General features: G+C 40.8%; 1 long non-coding RNA gene across 1 annotated transcript; it reads right to left on the bottom strand.

Moving 5' to 3' along the window:
• Positions 1-3,363: 3,363 nt before the first annotated feature.
• Positions 3,364-5,824, bottom strand: LOC122010391. The gene is made up of 4 exons (XR_006119868.1): positions 5,651-5,824; positions 4,789-4,863; positions 3,918-4,018; positions 3,364-3,417 (listed from the first exon to the last, which is right to left on the bottom strand). It is a non-coding gene; the product is annotated as an uncharacterized LOC122010391 (long non-coding RNA).
• Between the last annotated feature and the right edge of the window lie 2,092 nt (positions 5,825-7,916).

Here is a 7,916-nt window from a genome sequence, read left to right as displayed (position 1 = left end):
AAGTACCTAACTTGAGCATCAGAGGGTCTTTTCTGGGGAGTTTTTCCCTAGTTTCTGCCCTCTAATGCCCGTGTGCTTGTCTGAGTGTGCATAGAGCACGGGTACCGTCGACTCAATTATCGTCGTCCATCAACGCCATGTGGGAGTCCATTTTCAGAAGCGCATACGAGAAAGGTGTCTCAGTCGCCCCTCCGTCAACGACAGCAACAACTCACTCGCCCTTCATTTGACTCAGATTTCAGACAAGATCAATTTGGCACCGTCTATGGGAACTTTCTTCACCTGTTCTGGAGCGTGAAGATGGAGGAGACTGGACGAGTCAATGTGACCATGACGGCAGGGGAGTATGAGCTATTCAAGGAAGCTAAGAGATGAGCGACTTCCGAAAAACAAACCATTGCCTCGTGACCATACAAAATGTCTGCCATTTCCAAGGACCTGACTCATGTTTCAGACAGAGGATCTAAGAGGAAGCAACCCGAGGAGTTCCCCCCGGCCTTCTACGGGGAACCAGTCCCGGACTACTACCATAAGGGCTCAGACTGTTATAAAAGAAAGAGCAACCACATGCCTCTATGGCAGAAAGCTATAGTCCTCAAGGAGGAGCCCCGAGGAGAATCCGATGAGAAGGTGCCCTTCTCTCTAAGGGTACTAGAGGAGAAGCTACCGAAGGTGTACAAGCCCCTAGCCATTGGAGAATACGATGGAAGTAAAGATCCCGAGGATCATCTCTGCAAGTTCAAGAACGCTGCACTGTTACATAAATACAACGATGTTATTAAGTGTCGAGTATTCTTGAATACTCTATCTGGCTCAGCACAGAAATGGTTCGATTGATTGCCAAACGGATCCATCACCTCTTTTCATGATTTCAAGACTGTCTTCTTGCGCCACTTCGCCAGAAGCAGGAAGTACCAGAAGACAGACCATTGTCTCTTCGCTCTTAAGAAAGGGTCGGTCGAGCCCTTGCGAAGTTATATCAAGCACTTCAACCAGGTGGCCCAGGACGTCCCGTCCGCTACCTCGGAAATACTGATGAGCACCTTCTCTCATGGACTAGTAGAGGGGGAGTTCTTCCGAGATCTCATCCTAGATCCCATGAAGAACTTCGACGAGATGCTAGGGAAGACAACCAGTTATATCAATGTGGAGGAGGCTTAGGCTGCTCGATGCAAAGCAGATAAGGCACCCACTCCCACCATCAAGCCAGACAAGAGGCCGCCCCAACCACCCGCTTAGCCTTTTCCATGTGCCTGGGATGCCTGGTCGCCCTTCCCTCCCGGTCAGGATCCCAGGCTGACCCAACGTGTGGCAGTTGTTCAAGCCCCAAGGCCTAGATCGTGGGGGACCACATTACAACACTTACTACCAGTCTCACACCCATGCCACAAGTGATTGCTTCTAGTTCTCTTGAGATTCTTGGCACGCAGCTGACCTGGGCCTGCCTCCACCAGAGATCGCGCCTAGGACGTAGCAGAGGATGCTAGCCAGCCAACAACCTGGGGCAGGTCAATTTGGAAGACCCTTGCCCGACAATGCGGGACAAGGAAATCAGCAGCCTGGCCGCAACCAGGAGCCAGGGGAAGTCCGGGAAGAGGAGAACAAGGGAAACGCGACCATCCGTGAGATCGGTATGATTTCAGGAGGACCCACAGATGGAGACTCCACTAGGGCTCGAAAGTCACATGAACGACGCTTGGAGATACACGTTGTAGGGTGTAGCAAGGAGCAAGGAGCAGGGCCCGTCATCAGCTTTGGGTCACAAGACTTGGAGGGGCTGGAGCTCCCTCACGACGATGTCCTAATAATCAAGGTCATCATCGCCAATAGTCATATGGCCAAAGTTTTCGTGGATACCGGAAGCTCCGTCAACGTGTTGTTCAAGAGCGCATTCGAGAGCATGCAAATCGACTCCAGTGAACTATAGCCTGTGGCTACTTCATTTTACGATTTTATCGACAATGAAGTACCACTACAAGAAAAAAGACTTACAACAACGGTTTTTCACCGTTGTCGTAGCCTCTTTCGGACTGTTGTTAAAGGCTGTGTTGTTAAAGGGGGTGCTCAAAGACAACAGTTTTTATCCGTTGTCTTTGAAGACAAAGACAACAGTTTTTAACCATTGTCTTTGAAAACAGACAACAATTTTACAACGGTAAAAACCCGTTGTCTTCTCATTGACAACAGTTGTTCACCGTTGTCTTTGAACGTATGCCTTTAATAATAGGCTCTTCAACAACAGTTTTGAACTGTCTACGACAACGACTAAAAACCGTTGTCTTTTTAGCCAATGACAACGGTTTGACAATGGTTAAAAACCGTTGTCTTTTTAGCCAACAATGTTATTTAACATCAGTTTGACAATGATTTTTCACTATTGTCTTTTAATGCCATTGACAACAGTTTCACATATTTAAACTGATGTCTTTGGGTACAATATACAATATTTTGACAATAAATAAAAAACTAAATTTTTTCCATCATTTAATAACCATTATTTTATTTAAATAATATATCTACAAAATATCATTGATCAAAAACCTACAATCCGATCCAAACATCATCATCTAGTGCAAATTTCATTAAAGTACCAAACATCATCATCCAAACATCATTAAAGTACCAAACATCAACATCCAAACATCACAAAAGTTTACAAAACTAAATAGTACCCATAACAATATATCACACATATATATGAAGTCCAAAATATCTTGTTTTGTTGGATCAAATCTTCTCTACCTGTGCATCTTCTAAATACCCTGTGTATCTTCTAAACACCATATCGAGAACTGCAGCCTTTTCCATGAGGTATTATGCAGAGTTTATATATGCTTTCTAAACACCCTGTGCTTTCTCCTCCCTCCTAGCTTCTCTTTTCTTCTCCTTTCTGGGTATGGTCATTATCTTTTCCCTGAGGTAAATAGCATATGATTGCAAGTTAAGTCATTTCCCCAGAATAAATGGTATAAAGATGATGATGACAAAGATCAGGACAAATTTGAACATTTTGTCGCCCCTGGGAAAAAGTCCAAGCTTGTCAGCAATGGTGATTATTCCAAGTCCTATAGGAGGAACCAAAACCAATCTTCCAAATATGATAGCAGCAGTTGTTCGTAAACCAAGTCTTTTACTGCCTGGGCCAAAGCCTGGAACACAACAAAGTTCCATATAGCATGTAACATTCTGGATATTCTAGATTCAAGATGGAAACCCAATGGATAGTTTTTATGTCAACTATTTCATCAAGCATCACTAAATGTACTTGTTCAACTTCTACCAGCAAAAGAACTTTAGGCTGTCAGACATAGGATATCAATATGTGTTTGAAGAAATGTTACATAAGAAATGGAAGATTACATACCATCCACAAGATTTCCACCCAGAGCAAGCAAAATACATGGGATCATCGCTTCCCTGGAAATCAAAATATAGACAATCCTTCAGGTCTTAAAATATTTTTTGCTTTGAATGTAAATACAAAAAATAGAGGTCCTTGAGTGTTAAAAGGTTATGCAAATAACCAAGTCATTAACCAGACAAAACTCCAAAACAGAGGTCCTTAAATGTCAAAAAAATTATGCAATAACTATCATTAACCACTAACCAGACATCAGATATCAGACTCATCTTATTAGCTCACTATAGTGCAATTAGAATAGTTACAGAAATGGATGGCCAATAAGTTATCTTAATTCTCTAATCTAAATTTACCATAGAAGAATGTGATTGCAACTTGACATTTCTTAAACAGTTCATACTTAGCATCATTCATAGAAATCTTCATACTTTTTCAACCTTAACAAGGTAACTATTTTCTGTTTTAAGACTCCATTTGCGTGTTACTAAATGAAAAGGTTCTAAATTTCAGTAACATGAGAAAATTGGCAAAGACAAAGAAGGAAACAGATCAATACCCAAGAATAAGGCAGCTGTCAGTGAAGAAGAATAGCGGGGCATCATCAGTCAAGATGAAGTTCTTCAAAAATGGTATAGCACCAATGATGATAGCCAAAGCCTAATTCCATATAAAACATTAGTAATACCTAATCCCATATAAAACATCATTAAAGTAATCATGCAAAATATTGCTTCTGCATAACATGTTAAAGACAATCATTAACAGAAGGTAACAATACAATAATTCAAATAACCACCGCAAAAAATTCAGAGAATTTCATGTTACCCCCCAAAAGTTTGCCCTTTTGCCAAATGTACTCAAAGTTTCATTATAAAACTCTAGTGAAGGCAGGGGTTTTAACTTATTAGAGTTTGTAAAGGTTGGGAGTTTGCTTTGCTAAACTAAAATTTTGGTTTAGAGGGATGTTGCCAATGAAAAAGTAGTCATCGCGGTATTGACAAAATGAAACACTGATTCATTTCACAAGAGAATAAAATCTGGAAAAAATTAAAATTTCAATATGAGAAATGGGCAAGTTTGTATTTCTTCATAATCAAAGAATTCATAAAAATAACAGAGGAAGGAAATTAGGAAGAGTCAATGAGATGATACTTGATCTTGACCGGTTAAACTAATACATTCATTATAGAAAATCAAACAAATATGAAGTTCACATTTTTATCTCAACACAAAAAATGTTCATTATACTAGGCATGCCAACATCATTGCTCTTCACTCTAAAAGCATAAATAAATTAAGATCCCAATGTCCATGAGACAAGAAGCCCCAGAGAGTGTTTTAAATATAAAGTATTTAATAACAAGTGACAAGGACAAGGAATTGGAAATTAGAACTTCAAAAAGACAATTTTCAAATCAAATACTCACTGAGGCAATAATGGGAGGCTGAAAAATTTGCTTTAGCTTCAGCTTTCCAACAATATACCATAGGATGCCAATTATCTGCATAACCATCCAATGCGACATATGACACGCTCAGATATTAGTATAAAAAAAATTAGAATTTAAAAAATGAATCGCCAGAACTTCAAACAAGGTTCTTTCATTTTCTAAACTAATATTCAATCCAATTAATATAAGTTAACAGGTAACCGCAGATTTAGAAAGCCATTGCCTAGGCTGCTTATGCAACTGCATAAACCTTATGGCCACATAAGGATCATACACACTAAAAAAATCCTAGGCTTGTTGAAATCCATGCCACGCTCAAGTTAATATTGACTACACCATACCAACTTTGACAAATCAACAAACAAAAAAACAAGTATTTAGTTTAGATGAACTGAATAAGGTTTTAACTGCACATACAGATCACATATCTCATATGTCACTATTTAGTCCTCTTCAAACACCATCTAGGCGGCTCAACGTTGCCCAAGCATTTGCTTTTTAATACCATGGTGTGAGATTGCAATTTGTTTTGTTAGCCATCACACAAAGATAGCATTATGGCTGATAGGAAAAGCAATGTTATACTAAAAAGAGCGTGGAGTCTTATGGTCCATATTTGTGCACAATCCATATTCCATATACATGTGATTCTCATGTGTCGTTGATGAGAATTCAAGCCTAGTTTAGCCATAGTGAGGTGAGTCTTGCATGTTGAAATCTATCATCGAATACAAGGTTCAACAACAGTAGATTGTTCAGCGATCCAGTGTGCAACAAACTGTAATCATGGGTACAGACTCACAGCAAACTATAGCATAGCCAACTGAAAGGGGTTTACCTAGCCATAGCATGAACAATATCTAGCTGCAGCCTTGTAACATCAGACAATGTAGTGCACAGAACTGTACAATTGCAATTATCATTCCATGCTACACCAAGCATCATTAGTTTTCATATGTTGCACCTATGCCATGGAATTTGCACATGATGAAAGATAACAATAATCACCACAACATCGTGAAACCCCTTTGAAGGAATTTTTGGTATAATCAGCATTTATTAAGGAAGGAAATGATATTCGGATCGGGTGTGATTATCTGACACGAGTGTGGATCCAAGTGCCTGTCATGGCTACTTCTAAAAAAATTTTACTCACGATCAAAGGATATCAAGCATCCATTCAGAGTGTCAATGCTCGAGTGCATGTATTCAAGATCAATACAAAGGGAATAAATGAAAAGTCAAAGTATCGAAGAGGAATCATTGTTGCTTAGATCAAACCTAATCTTTATGGGTTTCCATCTTGACAAAAGCCCCCAAATCAAAATCCAACGATCTACTTCCACAGATTCGAAAGCAAGAAGGAAAAGAACAAAAGCATTCTCCACCAATACCCTAAAGCCCCCAAATCCAATAAAAAAAAAAACCAGAACATCGCATAGGAAGGCTAGAGCATCACGACAGAAGATCCAATCGCGACTCAATCCACAAATTGGGCATCACCAACAAGAAATTAGACTCCTCCTAACAACCTAATCATCACCTCACAGATCTCATACCATCACATGGAAGTATACTTTCCTGACCAGTTAAGGCACGGCTCGGAGAGAAGAGGATCGACGGTTGTGGTCCGCAGTGCTCGAGCGAGGGAGAAGGATCGCTGCTGTGTTGTCCGCGTGAGGGAAAGAAGAAGATCGCCTGCTCGCACACAAGGAAGAGAGGAGACCGGCGGCTGGGGCTCATCTCTGATGTTGGCGCGAGGAGAGGCCGACAACGCCCAGGAACTCGCGAGAGGGAAGGGAGGATGGAGAGGGCGGCGTCGCAAGGTGAGGCTTAGGGGAAGAAGTCGGTGATGAAGAAAGGGGTTCGGCGGTGTCGCGGGAGTGAGGGCTCGGGATTAAGGAATTCGGTGGAGAAGGGAAAGTAAGGGAAAAATAAGAAACCTTGGTTTTAAAAATTCGCGGAGGAGTCGCGAAGGAGGAGTCGGAGTGGGTTTTAGGTTTTTTGCATGAAATTAAAAAAACTGTTGTGTTTTTATGATTCAACAACATTCAATAGACAACAGTTTAATAAAACTGTTGTATATTATCATATAAGCAATACTAAAAGACAACAGTTTTTTAAAACCGTTGTCTTTGACATACATTAGACAACAGTTTTTTAAAAATTATTGTCTTTGACATACATTAGACAACAATTTTTTAAAAACTATTGTCATTTAAAAAAAATTATGGTGAACAACAACGATTTTCAATAAAACCATTGTTAAATGGCAAAAAGATAACAGTTTCTCAAAAAATTGTTGTCTATTAGGTGTGATTAAATCTAAAATTTCTTGTAGTGTACGACCCATGGGCCAGATCAAGCTAGCCATATCTTTGGATAGCAAGCCCTTGGTGAGGACACGGAGGAGAACCTTCATAATGGTGGATTCACCGTCCTCATACAATGTTATCTTAGGGAGACCGGCACTGCACAAGTTTCGGGCGGTAGTCTCCACTTTTCATCAGAAGATTAAATTCCCCATGGGAGACCAGGTCGGGGAAGTTAGAGGTGAGCAATAGGTCTCTCGCAGGTGTTACATTTGTTGGAACCGAAAAGTAGCTAGAGGGGGGGGGGGGTGAATAGCTCGTCGTGCGCTTCGTGGTTGGCGTTGCTTGTTTCTTCGAAGATGTGCAGCGGAAATACAAGAAACAAAAACATACAACGCTAACACTTGTGATTTTACTTGGTATCCACCTCACAAGAGGTGACTAGTCCAAGGATCCACGCACACACACACACCTCCACTAATAAACACTCCTTTTCGGTAACTACCGAAGGCGGAGAAGCCCTACAAGTTCACACTACAAGAAGAAAGGGAAAGGATACACAAATACAAGCAAAAGCTTACAATGAGTATAGAAACCCTAACCCTAGCTTTCTTCTTCAGCTGTAGATCCGCCTCTTGACTTGGAAAACCTCCAAGAACCTTCAAGAACTGGCGATCTGATCTTTGTGGAGGAGCTGTGGAAGCACTAAAGTGATCTGAGATGAATCGGTGAAGTCCTTGCGCAGCCATCGCACGCCTGCAGCTCAAATACGACGCAACGGTCGGATCCCGA

Source organism: Zingiber officinale, chromosome 1A, assembly GCF_018446385.1.
Source record: "Zingiber officinale cultivar Zhangliang chromosome 1A, Zo_v1.1, whole genome shotgun sequence".
NCBI lineage: Eukaryota > Viridiplantae > Streptophyta > Magnoliopsida > Zingiberales > Zingiberaceae > Zingiber > Zingiber officinale.
The sequence above is the reverse complement of the archived record's forward strand: the minus strand, read 5'-3'. Positions and strand labels throughout refer to the sequence as shown.